At 42.3% G+C, this 27,878-nt stretch overlaps 1 pseudogene; it reads left to right on the forward strand.

Annotated features, from left to right (window-relative positions):
- Positions 1-971: 971 nt before the first annotated feature.
- LOC130298139 (zinc finger protein 84-like) overlaps positions 972-27,878 on the forward strand; it is a 40,615-nt pseudogene continuing 13,708 nt past the window's right edge.

Consider the following 27,878-nt stretch of genomic DNA (forward strand, 5'->3'; position numbering starts at 1 on the left):
CTGAGCTCACCTCAAAGTCCCATATGGGGCACAGAATGTAAATATACATGGTGTCCTTAAAGGGGTACTCCGGTGCTTAGACATCTTATATAAGATGCATGATCGTGGGAGTCCCGCCGCTGGGGACCCCCGTGATCTTGCACGCGGCACCCCGTTTGTAATCAGTCGCCGGAGCGCGTTCGCTCCAGGTCTGATTACAGGCGACCACAGGGCTAGCTGTCACGCCCCCTCCCATAGGCTTGAATTGAGGGGCGGAGTGTGACGTCACACGCATCAGCCCTGTGGTCGCCGGTAATCAGATCCGGGGACTGATTACAAACAAGGTGCTGCATGCAAGATCACGGGGTCCCCAGCGGCCGGACTCCCACGATCAGGCATCTTATCCCCTATCCTTTGGATAAGGGATAAGATGTCTAAGCACCGGAGTACCCCTTTAAGGGTTAATAACAAACATCCCCAATAATCCTGATCTGATGGCGACCGCACACACATACCTGTATCTGTAGAGGAGCCGTGTGCTTACAGGACCTGCGATGATGTCACCGTCATGTGATCAGTCACATGGAGGAGGAGTCACATGATCAGGGGCTGTTGCTCTGAGAGATCTCCACACACAACACAACAGCAGTGACTGTCCCACCAGGACCTGCTCTGTATCTGCTACATGCTGGAGGTGTAGGACCTGTGATGATGTCACAATCATGTGACCAGTACATTTGGGGGCAAAGTTTAGCAGTATAGATGTGGCTGTGGCTGAAGGACCTGTGGGGAGGATCATGTGACAGGAATGGGCGGAGCTCCGCAGCGCAGGATATTGTGATTGAAGGACCTGTGATAATGGTCATGTGACAGCAGAGTCCCGCATACACTGAGCAGATGAGCTCCTGATCTTGTGACTCCTCCTCCTCCATGTGACTGATCACATGATGGTGACATCATGCAGGTCCTATAAGCACACGGCTCCCGTACAGTCTGCAGGTGGAGGTATGTGTGTGGTCACATGTGGAGTACTGTCAGATGTTTTTGTACTATTAACCCCTTCAGGATTCGACAGTTTTGAGTTTTAACCCCTTAAGGATACAGTGATTTATCTTTTTAATGTTTTCCTCCTCTCCTTCTAATAGACATAATGATTGCAATTTCCTCTTTACAATCCCATATGAGGCTTCTTCTTGTTGTTGTTGTTTTTTCACCACAGATTTGCACTCTGTAATGACATCACTCATTTTACTGCAACAATGGTGAAAAAAATATGAAAATATGAATATTGTGGGGAGAAATTGAAAAAAAAAAGCAATTTTTAAAATCTTCTGTTTGGACGCAGTGCACATTACGGTAATAATTCTCTTTATTCTGTAGGTCCAAACGATTACAATGATCAATGATTTATACAGGTTTTTTTTAAACACTTTTAAAATATAAAACAATTCTAACTTTTTGTACATAAATTATTATGCATCAGATTGTCCTACCTTGTCCCCTATAACTCTCTTATTATTCCGTATACGGGGATGTATGAAAGTCATCTTTTGCGCTGTGATCTGTAATTTTTATCGGAAACACTTTAGTTTTGATGAGACTTTTTGATCGCTTTTTAAGAATTTTTTTTGGCCCATGAAGTTGTATTTTTTTACGTTTACGCCATTGACCGTGCGGTTACATATATGTTTAGATTTATTTTTGTTAACGTAATTTTATTTTAAAACTAATTGGTAAATGGGGAAGATGTAATAGTTTATTAGGGGAGGAGCTTATTCACATTAAAGGACAAGTCTCACAGTAAACAATTGTTCAGCTTTTAGTGCTGAAGGTAAAGTTATACAGGTTTGTAAATCACTTCCATTACCAATGCTGCTTAGAAACAAGCTTTATCTGCTTTCTTCTGTCTGACAGGAAATTCAGCTGTTCCAGGTTTTCATGACTTTCGACCCCCTATTCAGGCTGTTATCAGCAGCATCCCAGGCCGTGACGTGACAATTACCCAGAAAACCCCTGTGCTGCAGAGAGCTGCCTGAGCTCGGCCTTAGCCCCTCCCATCTGATGAATATTCACACTGTCCTCCCTCTGTCCTGCAGTGATTGGCTGAGCAGCACTGCCTATATGCCGGCTGATTCAGATCATAGCAGAGTCAGCAAACAGGCTGATTCTCTCCCCTCTCCTTGCTAATGTTTTTACACTGAAAACGGAGGAGAGGGGGGAAGGGAGAGGGGAGGGGGCTGCCAGCGTAGACCTGTCACACGGAGAATGGAGGGGAGGGAGAGTAGACCTGTCACACTGAGCACTGGGGAGAGAGGAGTGCAGGGCAGAGAAGGGGGGGGAGGTGATTGTGCCAGTGTAAAGCAGGAGGGGGAGGGGGAGGGAGTGATTTTACAGTGTAAAACTGCAGCTTCAACTCCAGGGTCCCTCTCTCTGAGCACTGAGATTACATTTTGTTTCCTCGTGGCCACCCTGCTGTATAGGGATATGATTGGAGCTCAGTGTTATGTGACCACCCTGCTGTATAGGGCTATGATTGGAGCTCAGTGTTATGTGACCACCCTGCTGTATAGGGCTATGATTGGAGCTCAGTGTTATGTGACCATCCTGCTGTATAGGGCTATGATTGGAGCTCAGTGTTATGTGACCACCCTGCTGTATAGGGATATGATTGGAGCTCAGTGTTATGTGACCACCCTGCTGTATAGGGATATGATTGGAGGTCAGTGTTATGTGACCACCCTGCTGTATAGGGCTATGATTGGAGCTCAGTGTTATGTGGCCCCCCTGCTGTATAGGGATATGATTGGAGCTCAGTGTTATGTGTCCACCCTGCTGTATAGGGCTATGATTGGAGCTCAGTGTTATGTGACCACCCTGCTGTATAGGGCTATGATTGGAGCTCAGTGTTATGTGACCACCCTGCTGTATAGGGATATGATTGGAGCTCAGTGTTATGTGACCACTCTGCTGTATAGGGCTATGATTGGAGCTCAGTGTTATGTGATCACCCTGCTGTATAGGGATATGATTGGAGCTCAGTGTTATGTGATCACCCTGCTGTATAGGGATATGATTGGAGCTCAGTGTTATGTGACCACCCTGCTGTATAGGGATATGATTGGAGCTCAGTGTTATGTGACCACCCTGCTGTATAGGGATATGATTGGAGCTCAGTGTTATGTGACCACCCTGCTGTATAGGGATATGATTGGAGCTCAGTGTTATGTGACCACCCTGCTGTATAGGGATATGATTGGAGCTCAGTGTTATGTGTCCACCCTGCTGTATAGGGATATGATTGGAGCTCAGTGTTATGTGACCACCCTGCTGTATAGGGATATGATTGGAGCTCAGTGTTATGTGACCACCCTGCTGTATAGGGATATGATTGGAGCTCAGTGTTATGTGACCACCCTGCTGTATAGGGCTATGATTGGAGCTCAGTGTTATGTGACCACCCTGCTGTATAGGGATATGATTGGAGCTCAGTGTTATGTGACCACCCTGCTGTATAGGGATATGATTGGAGCTCAGTGTTATGTGACCACCCTGCTGTATAGGGATATGATTGGAGCTCAGTGTTATGTGTCCACCCTGCTGTATAGGGATATGATTGGAGCTCAGTGTTATGTGACCACCCTGCTGTATAGGGATATGATTGGAGCTCAGTGTTATGTGACCACCCTGCTGTATAGGGATATGATTGGAGCTCAGTGTTATGTGACCATCCTGCTGTATAGGGATATGATTGGAGCTCAGTGTTATGTGACCACCCTGCTGTATAGGGCTATGATTGGAGCTCAGTGTTATGTGTCCACCCTGCTGTATAGGGATATGATTGGAGCTCAGTGTTATGTGACCACCCTGCTGTATAGGGATATGATTGGAGCTCAGTGTTATGTGACCACCCTGCTGTATAGGGCTATGATTGGAGCTCAGTGTTATGTGACCACCCTGCTGTATAGGGCTATGATTGGAGCTCAGTGTTATGTGACCACCCTGCTGTATAGGGATATGATTGGAGCTCAGTGTTATGTGACCACCCTGCTGTATAGGGCTATGATTGGAGCTCAGTGTTATGTGACCACCCTGCTGTATAAGGATATGATTGGAGCTCAGTGTTATGTGACCACCCTGCTGTATAGGGCTATGATTGGAGCTCAGTGTTATGTGACCACCCTGCTGTATAGGGATATGATTGGAGCTCAGTGTTATGTGATCACCCTGCTGTATAGGGATATGATTGGAGCTCAGTGTTATGTGACCCCCCTGCTGTATAGGGCTATGATTGGAGCTCAGTGTTATGTGACCACCCTGCTGTATAGGGATATGATTGGAGCTCAGTGTTATGTGATCACCCTGCTGTATAGGGCTATGATTGGAGCTCAGTGTTATGTGACCACCCTGCTGTATAGGGATATGATTGGAGCTCAGTGTTATGTGATCACCCTGCTGTATAGGGCTATGATTGGAGCTCAATGTTATGTGGGAGTGACTAACATAAGTTAGGGGAGGTAACAAGTTCTCTGCTCAGGCAGCTGAGAGCAGGAAATGTGAGCAGTGCATGCAGGGAAATGTAGTCTGAGATCACAGGCAGAGCCACCATAACCAGGAAGTAACTGGAATTTATGAGCTGAATAGCCGGTGTATGGGGGCCGGAAAAAAAATCACAAACATGTCAGAGAGGTGGTAGGTGAATATACTTTGGAATGGCTAGGTATTTTTTTCTTCTATGCTGCATGAGATATCTTCTTTAAGTTAATGTTCTTTTTACCTTATTACCAGTTTTTTAGTCCCTGTAGTAGACTATTACATGGAATCTATAGATTACATACACTGATCAATGCTGTGATGCTGAGGCTGCCTGCAGGATTGGAGCGTCGTTCAGACAGCATGGAGCGAGGTTAGGGACCTCCACCCGTTCTCTCAGCTGACCAGGACCCCGCTATTTCTATACTGCATGCTATAGTCTCCTGTGGGGGCTATAATATTGCAAAATAAAATAAAATAAAAATAAATAGTTCATGAATGTGATTTAACCCCTTCACTAATAAAAATTTGAATCACCCCCCTTTTCCCATAAAAAAAACCTATGTAAATAAATATAAATATAAACATATATGGTATCGCCGCGTGCTTAAATATCCAAACTATAAAAATATATAATTAATTAAACTTCACGGTCAATGGCGTACGTGCAAAAAAAATTCCAAAGTCCAAAATAGCGTATTTATGGTCACTTTTTATACCATAAAAAGTGTATAAAAAGCGATCAAAAAGTCAGATCAAAACAAAAATGGTAGCGATAAAAACTTCAGATCACGGCTCAAAAAATGAGCCCTCATACCGCCCTGTATGCGGAAAAATAAAAAGTTATAGGGGGTCAGAAGATGACAATTTTAAACAATTTAATTTTTGTGCATGAAGTTATGATTTTTTCCAGAAGTGCGACAATATCCAACCTATATAAGTAGGGGATCATTTTAATCGTATGGACCTACAGTATAAAGATAAGTTGTCATTTTTACCGTAAACTGCACTGCGTAGAAACGGAAGCCCCCAAAAGCTACAAAATTGCGTGGTTTTTTTTTCCGCACAATGATTTTTTTTTTGTTTCGCTGTAGATCTTTGGGTAAAATGACTGATTTCATTACAAAGTAGAATTGGTGGCGCAAAAAATAAGCCACATATGGGTCTGTAGGTGCAAAATTGAAAGGGTTATGATTTTTAAAAGGTGAGTAGGAAAATACCTACTCACCTACATTTTTAAAAGTTCAAAAATGGAAAAACCCTGGGTCCTTAAGGGGTTAATGACAGGAGTCCCTGCTCTGAAAGGGGTTTCCTGCACAAGAGCAGAAGATATGCCAGATTTGATGCGTCTCCTACTCCGGAGCTGGGCCCATGGCTATACATTATATACCTCCTGCCCAGTCAGCCATGAAGGAGTTAAATGGTGGTGATGCATTGCTACTTAACTTTTTTGGGGCCACACACTATACAGATAGCTGCTTATTGTCCCTTCTACTCGCTGGGATAAGAGCAACCAGTCTTTTTAGGGTTAAGTGGCGCACCGCACTGCCAATTCTATCCTTAGGGGCCAGACAGTAAGCAGCCATCTATATAGTCCCGGGGGAGGGGAGCAGTGATACTATGAAATATCACTTAACTCCTTACACTCCATGGGACGGGCGCTTTGGGAATAATTACCTGAACTGTGTTACGCCGAGCGCTCCGGGTCCCCGCTCCTCCCCGGAGCGCTCGCTACACTTCCCTCACTGCAGCGCCCCGGTCGGTTCCACGGACCCGGGGCGCTGCGTTACCACCTCCGGCCGGGATGCGATTCGCGATGCGGGTAGCGCCCGCTCGCGATGCGCACCCCGGCTCCCGTACCTGACTCGCTCCCCGTCAGTTCTGTCCCGGCGCGCGCGGCCCCGCTCCCTAGGGCGCGCGCGCGCCGGGTCTTTGCGATTTAAAGGGCCACTGCACCGCTGATTGGTGCAGTGGTTCCAATTAGTGTTTACACCTGTGCACTTCCCTATATCACCTCACTTCCCCTTCACTCCCTCGCCGGATCTTGTTGCCCTAGTGCCAGTGAAAGCGTTCCTTGTGTGTTCCTTGCCTGTGATTCCAGACCTTCTGCCGTTGCCCCTGACTACGATCCTTGCTGCCTGCCCCGACCTTCTGCTACGTCCGACCTTGCTTCTGTCTACTCCCTTGTACCGCGCCTATCTTCAGCAGCCAGAGAGGTTGAGCCGTTGCTAGGGGATACGACCTGGTCACTACCGCCGCAGCAAGACCATCCCGCTTTGCGGCGGGCTCTGGTGAAAACCAGTAGTGACTTAGAACCGATCCTCTAGCACGGTCCACGCCAATCCCTCTCTGGCACAGAGGATCCACCACCTGCCAGCCGGCATCGTGACAGTAGATCCGGCCATGGATCCCGCTGAAGTTCCTCTGCCAGTTGTCGCTGACCTCACCACGGTGGTCGCCCAGCAGTCACAACAGATTGCGCAACAAGGCCAACAGCTGTCTCAACTGACTGTTATGCTACAACAGTTACTACCACAGCTCCAGCAATCATCTCCTCCGCCAGCTCCTGTACCTCCTCCGCAGCGAGTGGCCGCTTCTGGAATACGACTATCCTTGCCGGATAAATTTGATGGGGACTCTAAGTTTTGCCGTGGCTTTCTTTCCCAATGTTCATTACACTTGGAGATGATGTCGGACCAGTTCCCCACTGAAAGGTCTAAGGTGGCTTTCGTAGTCAGCCTGCTGTCTGGAAAAGCCCTGGCTTGGGCCACACCGCTCTGGGACCGCAATGACCCCGTCACTGCCTCTGTACACTCCTTCTTCTCGGAAATTCGAAGTGTCTTTGAGGAACCTGCCCGAGCCTCTTCTGCTGAGACTGCCCTGTTGAACCTGGTCCAGGGTAATTCTTCCGTTGGCGAGTATGCCGTACAGTTCCGTACCCTTGCTTCAGAATTATCCTGGAATAATGAGGCACTCTGCGCGACCTTTAAAAAAGGCCTATCCAGCAACATTAAAGATGTTCTGGCCGCACGAGAAATCCCTGCTAACCTACATGAACTCATCCATCTTGCCACTCGCATTGACATGCGTTTTTCCGAACGGCGTCAGGAGCTCCGCCAGGATATGGACTCTGTTCGCACGAGGCGTTTCTTCTCCCCGGCTCCTCTCTCCTCTGGTCCTCTGCAACCTGTTCCTGTGCCTCCCGCCGTGGAGGCTATGCAGGTCGACCGGTCTCGCCTGACACCCCAAGAGAGGACACGACGCCGCATGGAGAATCTCTGCCTGTACTGTGCTAGTACCGAACACTTCCTGAAGGATTGTCCTATCCGTCCTCCCCGCCTGGAAAGACGTCCGCTGACTCCGCACAAAGGTGAGACAGTCCTTGATGTCTACTCTGCCTCTCCACGTCTTACTGTGCCTGTGCGGATGTCTGCCTCTGCCTTCTCCTTCTCTGCTGTGGCCTTCTTGGACTCTGGATCTGCAGGAAATTTTATCTTGGCCTCTCTCGTCAACAAGTTCAACATCCCGGTGACCAGTCTCGCCAGACCCCTCTACATCAATTGTGTAAACAATGAAAGATTGGACTGTACTATACGTTTCCGCACGGAGCCCCTTCTAATGTGCATCGGATCTCATCACGAGAGGATTGAACTATTGGTCCTCCCCAATTGCACTTCTGAAATCCTTCTTGGACTTCCCTGGCTTCAACTCCATTCCCCAATCCTGGATTGGTCCACTGGGGAGATCAAGAGTTGGGGGCCCTCTTGTTCCAAGGACTGCTTAAAACCGGTTCCCAGTAAACCTTGCCGTGTCCCTGTGCTTCCTCATGTAACCGGTCTCCCTAAGGCCTATATGGACTTTGCGGACGTTTTTTGCAAAAAACAAGCTGAGACTCTACCTCCTCACAGGCCTTATGATTGTCCCATTGACCTCCTCCCGGGCACTACTCCACCCCGGGGCAGAATCTATCCTCTGTCCGTCCCAGAGACTCTTGCCATGTCTGAATACGTCCAAGAAAATTTAAAAAAGGGCTTTATCCGTAAATCCTCCTCTCCTGCCGGAGCCGGATTTTTCTTTGTGTCCAAAAAAGATGGCTCTCTACGTCCTTGCATTGACTACCGCGGTCTTAATAAAATCACGGTTAAGAACCGCTACCCCCTACCCCTCATCTCTGAACTCTTTGATCGTCTCCAAGGTGCCCATATTTTTACCAAACTGGACTTAAGAGGTGCTTATAATCTCATCCGCATCAGAGAGGGGGATGAATGGAAAACGGCATTTAACACCAGAGATGGACACTTTGAGTATCTGGTCATGCCCTTTGGTCTATGCAACGCCCCTGCCGTCTTCCAAGACTTTGTTAATGAAATTTTTCGTGATCTCCTATACTCCTGTGTTGTTGTATATCTGGACGATATCCTGATTTTTTCTGCCAATCTTGAAGAACACCGCCAGCATGTCCGTATGGTTCTTCAGAGACTTCGTGATAATCAACTCTATGCCAAAATAGAGAAATGTCTGTTTGAATGCCAATCTCTTCCTTTTCTAGGATACTTGGTCTCTGGCCAGGGACTACAAATGGACCCAGATAAACTCTCTGCCGTCTTAGATTGGCCACGCCCCTCCGGACTCCGTGCCATCCAACGTTTTTTGGGGTTCGCCAATTATTACAGGCAATTTATTCCACATTTTTCTACCATTGTGGCTCCTATTGTGGCTTTAACAAAAAAAAATGCCGATCCCAAGTCTTGGCCTCCTCAAGCGGAAGACGCCTTTAAACGACTCAAGTCTGCCTTTTCTTCGGCTCCCGTGCTCTCCAGACCTGACCCATCTAAACCCTTCCTATTGGAGGTTGATGCCTCCTCAGTGGGAGCTGGAGCTGTCCTTCTACAAAAAAACTCTTCCGGGCATGCTGTTACTTGTGGGTTTTTTTCCAGGACCTTCTCTCCGGCGGAGAGGAACTACTCCATCGGGGATCGAGAGCTTCTAGCCATTAAATTAGCACTTGAGGAATGGAGGCATCTGCTGGAGGGATCAAGATTTCCAGTTATTATTTACACCGATCACAAGAACCTCTCCTACCTCCAGTCTGCCCAACGGCTGAATCCTCGTCAGGCCAGGTGGTCTCTGTTCTTTGCCCGATTTAATTTTGAAATTCACTTTCGGCCTGCTGATAAGAACATTAGGGCCGATGCTCTCTCTCGTTCCTCAGATGCCTCTGAAATTGAACTCTCTCCTCAACACATCATTCCTCCTGACTGCCTGATTTCCACTTCTCCAGCCTCCATCAGGCAAACTCCTCCAGGAAAGACCTTTGTTTCTCCACGCCAACGCCTTGGGATCCTCAAATGGGGTCACTCCTCCCATCTCGCAGGTCATGCGGGCATTAAGAAATCTGTGCAACTCATCTCTCGCTTCTATTGGTGGCCGACTCTAGAGACTGATGTGGTGGACTTTGTGCGAGCCTGCACTATCTGTGCCCGGGATAAGACTCCTCGCCAGAAGCCCGCTGGTTTTCTTCATCCTCTACCTGTCCCCGAACAACCTTGGTCTCTGATTGGTATGGATTTTATTACTGACTTACCCCCATCCCATGGCAACACTGTTATTTGGGTGGTCGTTGATCGATTCTCCAAAATGGCACATTTCATCCCTCTTCCTGGTCTTCCTTCAGCGCCTCAGTTGGCTAAACAATTTTTTGTACACATTTTTCGTCTTCACGGGTTGCCTACACAGATCGTCTCGGATAGAGGCGTCCAATTTGTGTCTAAATTCTGGAGGGCTCTCTGTAAACAACTCAAGATTAAATTAAATTTTTCTTCTGCATACCATCCTCAATCCAATGGACAAGTAGAGAGAATTAACCAGATCTTGGGTGACTATTTACGACATTTTGTTTCCTCCCGCCAGGATGACTGGGCAGATCTTCTACCTTGGGCCGAATTCTCGTATAATTTCAGAATCTCTGAATCTTCCTCCAAATCTCCGTTTTTCGTGGTGTACGGCCGTCACCCTCTTCCCCCCCTCCCTACCCCCTTGCCCTCTGGTCTGCCCGCTGTGGATGAAATTTCTCGTGATCTTTCCACCATATGGAAAGAGACCCAAAATTCTCTCTTACAGGCTTCTTCTCGCATGAAGAGATTCGCAGATAAGAAAAGAAGAGCTCCTCCCATTTTTTCCCCTGGAGACAAGGTATGGCTCTCCGCTAAATATGTCCGTTTCCGTGTCCCGAGCTATAAGTTGGGACCACGCTATCTTGGTCCTTTTAAAGTTTTGTGTCAAATTAATCCTGTCTCTTACAAACTTCTTCTTCCTCCTTCTCTTCGTATCCCTAATGCCTTTCACGTCTCTCTTCTTAAACCTCTCATCCTCAACCGTTTTTCTCCTAAATCTGTTCCTCCCACTCCTGTTTCCGGCTCCTCGGACATCTTCTCTGTCAAAGAGATCTTAGCCTCAAAAAAGGTCAGAGGAAAAACTTTTTTTTTAGTGGATTGGGAGGGTTGTGGTCCAGAAGAGAGGTCCTGGGAACCTGAGGACAATATCCTGGACAAAAGTCTGATCCTCAGGTTCTCAGGCCCCAAGAAGAGGGGGAGACCCAAGGGGGGGGGTACTGTTACGCCGAGCGCTCCGGGTCCCCGCTCCTCCCCGGAGCGCTCGCTACACTTCCCTCACTGCAGCGCCCCGGTCGGTTCCACGGACCCGGGGCGCTGCGTTACCACCTCCGGCCGGGATGCGATTCGCGATGCGGGTAGCGCCCGCTCGCGATGCGCACCCCGGCTCCCGTACCTGACTCGCTCCCCGTCAGTTCTGTCCCGGCGCGCGCGGCCCCGCTCCCTAGGGCGCGCGCGCGCCGGGTCTTTGCGATTTAAAGGGCCACTGCACCGCTGATTGGTGCAGTGGTTCCAATTAGTGTTTACACCTGTGCACTTCCCTATATCACCTCACTTCCCCTTCACTCCCTCGCCGGATCTTGTTGCCCTAGTGCCAGTGAAAGCGTTCCTTGTGTGTTCCTTGCCTGTGATTCCAGACCTTCTGCCGTTGCCCCTGACTACGATCCTTGCTGCCTGCCCCGACCTTCTGCTACGTCCGACCTTGCTTCTGTCTACTCCCTTGTACCGCGCCTATCTTCAGCAGCCAGAGAGGTTGAGCCGTTGCTAGGGGATACGACCTGGTCACTACCGCCGCAGCAAGACCATCCCGCTTTGCGGCGGGCTCTGGTGAAAACCAGTAGTGACTTAGAACCGATCCTCTAGCACGGTCCACGCCAATCCCTCTCTGGCACAGAGGATCCACCACCTGCCAGCCGGCATCGTGACAAACTGACAGCTGGGTCATGAGACTTGCGGTCAGTTCGGGACATGTGACCATAATATAGAGGCTCTGCCCCCACAAGCATTCACCTCATCATCCGAGAGCAAGAAGATAAATGATGTGCAGGAATATCCCCTCAAATGTCTCCATATAACATCCTGGAATTGTATAGAATTAAATGTTTATTCACAATACAGGTTCCTATAAGGTGTCAGGACGTGGCGGTCTATTTCTCCATGGAGGAGTGGGAGTATGTAGAAGGGCACAAGGATCAGTACAAGGATCAGGTGATGATGGAGGATCAGCAGCCCCTCACATCACCAGGTAATAGACATGAGTATATACACACGTCCTCTCATTATTTGTATGTAAAGAATGAATTCAGTCTCTGTATGTGTTCCCTACAGTCAGATCCAGTAAGAGAACAGCACCAGAGAGGTGTCCCCGTCCTCTTGATGAGCAGAATATGGAGGACATTACTACAGGGAAAGATCTGATCTATATTAATGCTACAGACATAATGAAAGAAGAAGAGACAGATGTGAGCGGTGATGAGCAGTATAAGGAGGACATTACTACAGGGAAAGATCTGATCTATATTAATGCTACAAACATAAAGGAAGAACAAGAGACAGATGTAAGCAGTGATGAGCAGTATGAGGAGGACATTCCTACAGGGAAAGATCTGATGTATTTTAATGCTACAGACATAAAGGAAGAAAGAGAGACAGATGTGAGCAGTGATGAGCAGTATAAGGAGAACATTCCTTCAGGGAAATATCTGATGTATAATAATGCTACAGACATAAAGGAAGAAGAAGAGACAGATGTGAGCGGTGATGAGCAGTATAAGGAGGACATTCCTTCAGGGAAATATCTGTATAATAATGCTACAGACATAAAGGAAGAAGAAGAGACAGATGTGAGCGGTGATGAGCAGTATAAGGAGGACATTCCTACAGGGAAATATCTGCTGTATAATAATGCTACAGACATAAAGGAAGAAGAAGAGACAGATGTGAGCGGTGATGAGCAGTATAAGGAGGACATTCCTTCAGGGAAATATCTGATGTATAATAATGCTACAGACATAAAGGAAGAAGAGAAAGATGTGAGCAGTGAAGAGCAGTATAAGGAGGACATTCCTACAGGGAAATATCTGTATAATAATGCTACAGACATAAAGGAAGAAGAAGAGACAGATGTGAGCAGTGATGAGCAGTATAAGGAGGACATTGACATTCCTACAGGTAACTGCCCAGGTGAGAATTAACCACTAAATACAGAGAACAGTCTCAGATTCTGCTTAGTCACTGATTGTAATAATTTTTATGGAATTTTTTAAAGGGGTACTCTGATGGAATAGGTTTTTTTTAAATCAACTGGTGCCAGAAAGTTTACTTCTATTTAAAAATCTTAATCCTTCCAGTACTTATCAGCTGCTGTATTCTCCACAGAAAGTTGTGTAGTTCCTTACAGTCTGACCACAGTGCTCTCTACTGACACCTCTATCCGTGACTAGAACTGTCCAGAGCAGGAGAAATTTCCTTCCTCTAGTAGACAGCAGCTGATAAGTACAGGAAGGATTAACATTTTTAAATAGAAGTAATTTACAATTCTGTATAACTTTCTGTCACCAATTGATTTGAAAAAAAAATCGTGTTCCACCATAATACCCTTGTGCGCCCTGTGCCCGCTCCAGCAATATAACTCAGGGTCAAGTGGTGACCCTGCATCATATCGGGTTGGTCCCGGCGGCTAACGATAGCTGGGACCCGTGGCTAATGCTGGACATCACCGATTGGGGTGATGCTTGGTATTAACCCTTTAGAAGCAGCTATTAAAGTTAAAAAGAAGCATTCCCGGCAGCTCAGTCGGACTGTTCGGGACCACCGCAGTGACCACCGCCATCAGCTGTTAGGACACGAGGAGGATCCCTACCTGCCTCCTCATTGTCCGATCGCCAATTCACTGCTCTGTGCCTGAGATCCAGGCAGGAGCAGTCGGGAGCCGAAAACACTGATCAATGTTATGCTATGGCATAGCAACATGGAGACATATACCAGATAACACAATACACAACATGGAGACATTTACCAGATAATACAATACACAACATGGAGACATATACCAGATAACACAATACACAACATGGAGACATATACCCGATAACACTATACACAACATGGAGACATATACCAGATAACACAATACACAACATGGAGACATATACCGGATAACACAATACACAACATGGAGACATATACCGGATAACACAATACACAACATGGAGACATATACCAGATAATACAATACACAACATGGAGACATATATCAGATAACACTATACACAACATGGAGACATATATACCAGATAACACGATACACAACATGGAGACATATATACCAGATAATACAATACACAACATGGAGACATATACCAGATAACACAATACACAACATGGAGACATATACCAGATAACACAATACACAACATGGAGACATATACCAGATAACACAATACACAACATGGAGACATATACCAGATAACACAATACACAACATGGAGACATATACCAGATAACACAATACACAACATGGAGACATATACCAGATAACACAACATGGAGACATATACCAGATAACACAATACACAACATGGAGACATATACCAGATAACACAATACACAACATGGAGACATATACCAGATAACACAATACACAACATGGAGACATATACCAGATAATACAATACACAACATGGAGACATATACCAGATAACACAATACACAACATGGAGACATATACCAGATAACACAATACACAACATGGAGACATATACCAGATAACACAGTACACAACATGGAGACATATACCAGATAACACCATACACAACATGGAGACATATATCAGATAACACTATACACAACATGGAGACATATACCAGATAATACAATACACAACATGGAGACATATACCAGATAACACAATACACAACATGGAGACATATACCAGATAACACAATACACAACATGGAGACATATACCAGATAACACAATACACAACATGGAGACATATACCCGATAACACAATACACAACATGGAGACATATATACCAGATAACACAATACACAACATGGAGACATATACCAGATAACACAGTACACAACATGGAGACATATATACCAGATAACATTATACACAACATGGAGACATATACCAAATAACACAATACACAACATGGAGACATATACCAGATAACACAATACACAACATGGAGACATATACCAGATAACACAATACACAACATGGAGACATATACCAGATAACACAATACACAACATGGAGACATATACCAGATAACACGATACACAACATGGAGACATATACCAGATAACACAATACACAACATGGAGACATATACCAGATAACACTATACACAACATGGAGACATATACCAGATAACACAATACACAATATGGAGACATATACCAGATAACACAATACACAACATGGAGACATGTACCAGATAACACAATACACAACATGGAGACATATACCAGATAACACAATACACAACATGGAGACATATACCAGATAATACAATACACAACATGGAGACATATACCAGATAACACAATACACAACATGGAGACATATACCAGATAACACAATACACAACATGGAGACATATACCAGATAACACAATACACAACATGGAGACATATACCAGATAACACTATACACAACATGGAGACATATACCAGATAACACAATACACAACATGGAGACATATACCAGATAACACAATACACAACATGGAGACATATACCAGATAACACTACACAACATGGAGACATATACCAGATAACACAATACACAACATGGAGACATATACCAGATAACACAATACACAACATGGAGACATATACCAGATAACACAATACACAACATGGAGACATATACCAGATAACACAATACACAACATGGAGACATATACCAGATAACACTACACAACATGGAGACATATACCAGATAACAGAATACACAACATGGAGACATATACCAGATAACACAATACACAACATGGAGACATATATACCAGATAACACAATACACAACATGGAGACATATACCAGATAACACAACACACAACATGGAGACATATACCAGATAACAGAATACACAACATGGAGACATATACCAGATCACACAATACACAACATGGAGACATATACCAGATAACACGATACACAACATGGAGACATATACCAGATAACACAATACACAACATGGAGACACATACTAGATAACACAATACACAACATGGAGACATATACCAGATAACACAATACACAACATGGAGACATATACCAGATAACACAATACACAACATGGAGACATATACCAGATAACACAATACACAACATGGAGACATATACCAGATAACACAATACACAACATGGAGACATATACCAGATAACACTACACAACATGGAGACATATACCAGATAACACAATACACAACATGGAGACATATACCAGATAACACAATACACAACATGGAGACATATACCAGATAACACAATACACAACATGGAGACATATACCAGATAACACAATACACAACATGGAGACATATACTAGATAACACAATACACAACATGGAGACATATATACCAGATAACACAATACACAACATGGAGACATATACCAGATAACACTATACACAACATGGAGACATATACCAGATAACAGAATACACAACATGGAGATATATACCAGATAACACTATACACAACATGGAGACATATACTAGATAACACAATACACAACATGGAGACATATACTAGATAACACAATACACAACATGGAGACATATATACCAGATAACACAATACACAACATGGAGACATATACTAGATAACACAATACACAACATGGAGACATATACTAGATAACACAATACACAACATGGAGACATATATACCAGATAACACAATACACAACATGGAGACATATACCAGATAACACAATACACAACATGGAGACATATACCAGATAACACGATACACAACATGGAGACATATACCAGATAACACGATACACAACATGGAGACATATACCAGATAACACGATACACAACATGGAGACATATACCAGATAACACGATACACAACATGGAGACATATACCAGATAACACGATACACAACATGGAGACATATACCAGATAACACGATACACAACATGGAGACATATACCAGATAACACGATACACAACATGGAGACATATACCAGATAACACGATACACAACATGGAGACATATACCAGATAACACAATACACAACATGGAGACATATATACCAGATAACACAATACACAACATGGAGACATATACCAGATAACACTATACACAACATGGAGACATATACCAGATAACAGAATACACAACATGGAGATATATACCAGATAACACTATACACAACATGGAGACATATACTAGATAACACAATACACAACATGGAGACATATACTAGATAACACAATACACAACATGGAGACATATATACCAGATAACACAATACACAACATGGAGACATATACTAGATAACACAATACACAACATGGAGACATATACTAGATAACACAATACACAACATGGAGACATATATACCAGATAACACAATACACAACATGGAGACATATACTAGATAACACTATACACAACATGGAGACATATACCAGATAACACAATACACAACATGGAGACATATACCAGATAACACAATACACAACATGGAGACATATACCAGATAACACAATACACAGCATGGAGACATATACCAGATAACACAATACACAACATGGAGACATATATACCAGATAACACAATACACAACATGGAGACATATATCAGATAACACAATACACAACATGGAGACATATACCAGATAACACATTACACAACATGGAGACATATACCAGATAACACTATACACAACATGGAGACATATACCAGATAACACAATACACAACATGGAGACATATACCAGATAACACAATACACAACATGGAGACATATACCAGATAACACAATACACAACATGGAGACATATACCAGATAACACAATACACAGCATGGAGACATATACCAGATAACACAATACACAACATGGAGACATATATACCAGATAACACAATACACAACATGGAGACATATACCAGATAACACTATACACAACATGGAGACATATACCAGATAACACTATACACAACATGGAGACATATACCAGATAACACTATACACAACATGGAGACATATACCAGATAACACGATACACAACATGGAGACATATCACCAGATAACACGATACACAACATGGAGACATATACCAGATAATACAATACACAACATGGAGACATATACCAGATAACACGATACACAACATGGAGACATATACCAGATAACACTATACACAACATGGAGACATATACCAGATAACACTATACACAACATGGAGACATATACCAGATAACACTATACACAACACGGAGACATATACCAGATAACACAATACACAACATGGAGACATATACCAGATAACACGATACACAACATGGAGACATATACCAGATAACACGATACACAACATGGAGCCATATACCAGATAACACGATACACAACATGGAGACATATACCAGATAACACAATACACAACATGGAGACATATACCAGATAACACGATACACAACATGGAGACATATACCAGATAACACGATACACAACATGGAGACATATACCAGATAACACTATACACAACATGGAGACATATACCAGATAACACTATACACAACATGGAGACATATACCAGATAACACTATACACAACATGGAGATATATCACCAGATAACACGATACACAACATGGAGACATATACCAGATAACACGATACACAACATGGAGACATATACCAGATAACACGATACACAACATGGAGACATATACCAGATAACACAATACACAACATGGAGACATATACCAGATAACACAATACACAACATGGAGACATATACCAGATAACACTATACACAACATGGAGACATATACCAGATAACAGAATACACAACATGGAGATATATACCAGATAACACTATACACAACATGGAGACATATACTAGATAACACAATACACAACATGGAGACATATACTAGATAACACAATACACAACATGGAGACATATATACCAGATAACACAATACACAACATGGAGACATATACTAGATAACACAATACACAACATGGAGACATATACTAGATAACACAATACACAACATGGAGACATATATACCAGATAACACAATACACAACATGGAGACATATACTAGATAACACTATACACAACATGGAGACATATACCAGATAACACAATACACAACATGGAGACATATACCAGATAACACAATACACAACATGGAGACATATACCAGATAACACAATACACAGCATGGAGACATATACCAGATAACACAATACACAGCATGGAGACATATATACCAGATAACACAATACACAACATGGAGACATATATCAGATAACACAATACACAACATGGAGACATATACCAGATAACACATTACACAACATGGAGACATATACCAGATAACACTATACACAACATGGAGACATATACCAGATAACACAATACACAACATGGAGACATATACCAGATAACACAATACACAACATGGAGACATATACCAGATAACACAATACACAACATGGAGACATATACCAGATAACACAATACACAGCATGGAGACATATATACCAGATAACACAATACACAACATGGAGACATATATACCAGATAACACATTACACAACATGGAGACATATACCAGATAACACTATACACAACATGGAGACATATACCAGATAACACAATACACAACATGGAGACATATACCAGATAACACAATACACAACATGGAGATATATACCAGATAACACAATACACAACATGGAGACATATATCAGATAACACAATACACAACATGGAGACATATACCAGATAACACATTACACAACATGGAGACATATACCAGATAACACTATACACAACATGGAGACATATACCAGATAACACAATACACAACATGGAGACATATACCAGATAACACAATACACAACATGGAGACATATACCAGATAACACAATACACAACATGGAGACATATACCAGATAACACAATACACAGCATGGAGACATATATACCAGATAACACAATACACAACATGGAGACATATATACCAGATAACACATTACACAACATGGAGACATATACCAGATAACACTATACACAACATGGAGACATATACCAGATAACACAATACACAACATGGAGACATATACCAGATAACACAATACACAACATGGAGATATATACCAGATAACACAATACACAACATGGAGACATATACCAGATAACACAGTACACAACATGGAGACATATACCAGATAACACTATACACAACATGGAGACATATACCAGATAACACTATACACAACATGGAGACATATACCAGATAACACAATACACAACATGGAGACATATACCAGATAACACGATACACAACATGGAGACATATACCAGATAACACGATACACAACATGGAGACATATACCAGATAACACGATACACAACATGGAGACATATACCAGATAACACGATACACAACATGGAGACATATACCAGATAACACGATACACAACATGGAGACATATACCAGATAACACGATACACAACATGGAGACATATCACCAGATAACACGATACACAACATGGAGACATATCACCAGATAACACGATACACAACATGGAGACATATACCAGATAACACGATACACAACATGGAGACATATACCAGATAACACGATACACAACATGGAGACATATACCAGATAACACAATACACAACATGGAGACATATACCAGATAACACAGTACACAACATGGAGACATATCACCAGATAACACAGTACACAACATGGAGACATATACCAGATAACACGATACACAACATGGAGACATATACCAGATAACACGATACACAACATGGAGACATATACCAGATAACACGATACACAACATGGAGACATATACCAGATAACACAATACACAACATGGAGACATATACCAGATAACACGATACACAACATGGAGACATATACCAGATAACACGATACACAACATGGAGACATATACCAGATAACACGATACACAACATGGAGACATATATACCAGATAACACAATACACAACATGGAGACATATACCAGATAACACAATACACAACATGGAGATATATACCAGATAACACAATACACAACATGGAGACATATATCAGATAACACAATACACAACATGGAGACATATACCAGATAACACATTACACAACATGGAGACATATACCAGATAACACTATACACAACATGGAGACATATACCAGATAACACAATACACAACATGGAGACATATACCAGATAACACAATACACAACATGGAGACATATACCAGATAACACAATACACAACATGGAGACATATACCAGATAACACAATACACAGCATGGAGACATATATACCAGATAACACAATACACAACATGGAGACATATATACCAGATAACACATTACACAACATGGAGACATATACCAGATAACACTATACACAACATGGAGACATATACCAGATAACACAATACACAACATGGAGACATATACCAGATAACACAATACACAACATGGAGATATATACCAGATAACACAATACACAACATGGAGACATATACCAGATAACACAGTACACAACATGGAGACATATACCAGATAACACTATACACAACATGGAGACATATACCAGATAACACTATACACAACATGGAGACATATACCAGATAACACAATACACAACATGGAGACATATACCAGATAACACGATACACAACATGGAGACATATACCAGATAACACGATACACAACATGGAGACATATACCAGATAACACGATACACAACATGGAGACATATACCAGATAACACGATACACAACATGGAGACATATACCAGATAACACGATACACAACATGGAGACATATACCAGATAACACGATACACAACATGGAGACATATCACCAGATAACACGATACACAACATGGAGACATATCACCAGATAACACGATACACAACATGGAGACATATACCAGATAACACGATACACAACATGGAGACATATACCAGATAACACGATACACAACATGGAGACATATACCAGATAACACAATACACAACATGGAGACATATACCAGATAACACAGTACACAACATGGAGACATATACCAGATAACACGATACACAACATGGAGACATATACCAGATAACACGATACACAACATGGAGACATATACCAGATAACACGATACACAACATGGAGACATATACCAGATAACACGATACACAACATGGAGACATATACCAGATAACACGATACACAACATGGAGACATATCACCAGATAACACGATACACAACATGGAGACATATCACCAGATAACACGATACACAACATGGAGACATATACCAGATAACACGATACACAACATGGAGACATATACCAGATAACACGATACACAACATGGAGACATATACCAGATAACACGATACACAACATGGAGACATATACCAGATAACACAGTACACAACATGGAGACATATCACCAGATAACACAGTACACAACATGGAGACATATACCAGATAACACGATACACAACATGGAGACATATACCAGATAACACGATACACAACATGGAGACATATACCAGATAACACGATACACAACATGGAGACATATACCAGATAACACAATACACAACATGGAGACATATACCAGATAACACGATACACAACATGGAGACATATACCAGATAACACGATACACAACATGGAGACATATACCAGATAACACGATACACAACATGGAGACATATATACCAGATAACACAATACACAACATGGAGACATATACCAGATAACACAATACACAACATGGAGATATATACCAGATAACACAATACACAACATGGAGACATATATCAGATAACACAATACACAACATGGAGACATATACCAGATAACACATTACACAACATGGAGACATATACCAGATAACACTATACACAACATGGAGACATATACCAGATAACACAATACACAACATGGAGACATATACCAGATAACACAATACACAACATGGAGACATATACCAGATAACACAATACACAACATGGAGACATATACCAGATAACACAATACACAGCATGGAGACATATATACCAGATAACACAATACACAACATGGAGACATATATACCAGATAACACATTACACAACATGGAGACATATACCAGATAACACTATACACAACATGGAGACATATACCAGATAACACAATACACAACATGGAGACATATACCAGATAACACAATACACAACATGGAGATATATACCAGATAACACAATACACAACATGGAGACATATACCAGATAACACAGTACACAACATGGAGACATATACCAGATAACACTATACACAACATGGAGACATATACCAGATAACACTATACACAACATGGAGACATATACCAGATAACACAATACACAACATGGAGACATATACCAGATAACACGATACACAACATGGAGACATATACCAGATAACACGATACACAACATGGAGACATATACCAGATAACACGATACACAACATGGAGACATATACCAGATAACACGATACACAACATGGAGACATATACCAGATAACACGATACACAACATGGAGACATATACCAGATAACACGATACACAACATGGAGACATATCACCAGATAACACGATGCACAACATGGAGACATATCACCAGATAACACGATACACAACATGGAGACATATACCAGATAACACGATACACAACATGGAGACATATACCAGATAACACGATACACAACATGGAGACATATACCAGATAACACAATACACAACATGGAGACATATACCAGATAACACAGTACACAACATGGAGACATATCACCAGATAACACAGTACACAACATGGAGACATATACCAGATAACACGATACACAACATGGAGACATATACCAGATAACACGATACACAACATGGAGACATATACCAGATAACACGATACACAACATGGAGACATATACCAGATAACACAATACACAACATGGAGACATATACCAGATAACACGATACACAACATGGAGACATATACCAGATAACACGATACACAACATGGAGACATATACCAGATAACACGATACACAACATGGAGACATATATACCAGATAACACTATACACAACATGGAGACATATACCAGATAACACAATACACAACATGGAGACATATACCAGATAACACTATACACAACATGGAGACATATACCAGATAATTAACCAAACCCCAAGGCCGTGGCCTGGGGTGCAAAACACCTCAAATTTTTCCCCCTAAAACATAACTTTTAATGGTGTATATCTAAAAGGTAACAATTCCAGAAAGTGATAGTTAAAAAATGCAGATGTCACATGGGAGGGTAATAGTTATTGGAGCAGCATGGCTTCCAGTATACAGGGCTCTGCAGAAGCCCAAACTTCCCGGTTGTGACACTAGTTAAAACACAAGATTGCCGCCTCTACATGTTTCGCCGTCACACGGCGTTCTCAAGAGGCAATATGTTGCCACATATTGCCTCTTGAGAACGCCGTGTGACGGCGAAACATGTAGAGGCGGCAATCTTGTGTTTTAACTAGTGTCACAACCGGGAAGTTTGGGCTTCTGCAGAGCCCTGTATACTGGAAGCCATGCTGCTCCAATAACTATTACCCTCCCATGTGACATCTGCATTTTTTAACTATCACTTTCTGGAATTGTTACCTTTTAGATATACACCATTAAAAGTTATGTTTTAGGGGGAAAAATTTGAGGTGTTTTGCACCCCAGGCCACGGCCTTGGGGTTTGGTTAATTGTATTGTTTTGGCCTCATAGCCCCCCTCCTTTCTGGGTCGTTCTGTAGTTTTTGGATTTATATACCAGATAACACGATACACAACATGGAGACATATACCAGATAACACGATACACAACATGGAGACATATACCAGATAACACGATACACAACATGGAGACATATACCAGATAACACGATACACAACATGGAGACATATACCAGATAACACGATACACAACATGGAGACATATACCAGATAACACGATACACAACATGGAGACATATACCAGATAACACGATACACAACATGGAGACATATACCAGATAACACGATACACAACATGGAGACATATACCAGATAACACGATACACAACATGGAGACATATACCAGATAACACGATACACAACATGGAGACATATACCAGATAACAGGATACACAACATGGAGACATATACCAGATAACACTATACACAACATGGAGACATATACCAGATAACACAATACACAACATGGAGACATATACCAGATAACACAATACACAACATGGAGACATATACCAGATAACACAATACACAACATGGAGACATATACCAGATAACACAATACACAACATGGAGACATATATACCAGATAACACAATACACAACATGGAGACATATACCGGATAACACAATACACAACATGGAGACATATACCAGATAACACTATACACAACATGGAGACATATACCAGATAACACTATACACAACATGGAGACATATATACCAGATAACACAATACACAACATGGAGATATATACCAGATAACACTATACACAACATGGAGACATATACCAGATAACAGGATACACAACATGGAGACATATACCAGATAACACAATACACAACATGGAGACATATACCAGATAACACAATACACAACATGGAGACATATACCAGATAACACAATACACAACATGGAGACATATACCAGATAACATAATACACAACATGGAGACATATACCAGATAACACAATACACAACATGGAGATATATACCAGATAACACAATACACAACATGGAGACATATACCAGATAACACAATACACAACATGGAGATATATACCAGATAACACTACACAACATGGAGACATATACCGGGTCTGATGACTGCCGATCACGGGGCCGGATCATAGTGACGTCACGGCTCCGCCCCCATATGACGTCACTCTCTGCCCCCTCAATGTAAGTCTACGGCAAGGGCCGAGACAGCTGTCTCGTCCCTGCCATAGACTAGCATTGAAGGAGCGGAGCATGACGTCACACAGGGGCGGAGCGTGACGTCACACGGGGGCGGAGCTGTGACGTCATGATCACTGGCCCCGTCATCAGACCCAGAGTGGATGTTCGCTCCGGGGCCTAATGAGAGCCGGGTGCTGCGTGCGAGATTGCTGGGGTCCCCGCACGATCAGGCAACTTATCCCCTATCCTTTAAATAGGGGATAAGTTGTCAGCACGGTAGTACCCCTTTAAGGTCAAAATGGTCTCGGTTCCCAAGGGGTTAATACTGATAATAAAATCTGTGTTATTCTCTGTAGATTCTTGTACCAGGAGATCAGAGGAGAATCTTATATCTTCAGATTATAAAGCAGATGATGATATCACACAAGATACATATGAAGAACATTCCATTATCCCAGATACACCCTCAGCCCTTCACAGCCAAGATCTGTCATCTCATCCTTATATACAGGTCCTGTCTTCTCATTCATCACAGGAGGTTCAGCTAAATAAAGGTCACAGAAGGGGTGTTGGACATCAAAGAACTCACACAGGGGAGAAACCATTTTCATGCTCAGAATGTGGAAAATGCTTTACTCAGCAGTCACATCTTGCTGTACATCAAAGAACTCACACAGTGAAGAAGCCATTTTTATGTGCAGAATGTGGGAAATATTTTACTAAGAAATCAAATCTTGTTAATCATCAAAGAACTCACACAGGGGAGAAGCCATTTTCATGTGCAGTGTGTGGAAAATGTTTTACTGAGAAATCAAATCTTGTTAATCATTTTAGAACTCACACAGGAGAGAAACCATTTTCATGTGCAGAGTGTGGGAAATGTTTTACTAAGAAATCAAATCTTGTTAAACATAAACGAACTCACACAGGGGAAAAACCATTTTCATGTGCAGAGTGTGGGAAATGTTTTACTCAGCAATCCCATCTTGTTAATCATCAAAGAACTCACACAGGGGAGAAACCATTTTCATGTGCAGAGTGTGAGAAATGTTTTACTGAGAAATCAAGTCTTGTTAATCATCAAAGAAATCACACTGGGGAGAAACTGTATTCATGTTCAAAAGGTGGGAAATGTTTATCTCACAAATCAAGTCCTTATATACAGGTCCTGTCTACCCATTCGTCACAGGATGTCAAGCAAGATAATAGTACCAGAAGTGTTGAGCATCAAAAAGCTCTTACAGGGGAGAAGCCATTTTCATGTTCAGAATGTGGGATATGTTTTACTCATGAATCAAATCTTGTTAAACATCAGAGGATTCACACAGGGAAGAAGCCATTTTCATGTTGAGTATGGAAAATGTTTTACTTAAAAATCATGTTGTTCAACATCAGAGAGTTCACACAGGAGAGAAGCCATTTTCATGCTCAGAATGTAGAATATGTTTTACTTAGCAATCACATTTTGTTACACCTGAAATAACTCATACAGGAGAGAAGCCATTTTCATATTCAGAATGTGGGAAATCAGTAGGGGGCCTCAGCTGGTATAATAAAAGTATGGGGTACAAACAGAATGTAAACCGAACTATATCAATGTTCCAATTTGAGGGGTGGCAGACATTTCAGTTTATAACAAGTTCTGGTCAGCAATCCTTGTGCCTTACTGTGCCCCATTGTAAATAGTTCCAGGAGGAGGAACATGTGAATATAGTAAATATTGTACAGAGTGTCCAGGAGGAGGAACATGT

This window comes from Hyla sarda (genome assembly GCF_029499605.1).
Source record: "Hyla sarda isolate aHylSar1 chromosome 1 unlocalized genomic scaffold, aHylSar1.hap1 SUPER_1_unloc_24, whole genome shotgun sequence".
In the NCBI taxonomy this organism is placed as follows: domain Eukaryota; kingdom Metazoa; phylum Chordata; class Amphibia; order Anura; family Hylidae; genus Hyla; species Hyla sarda.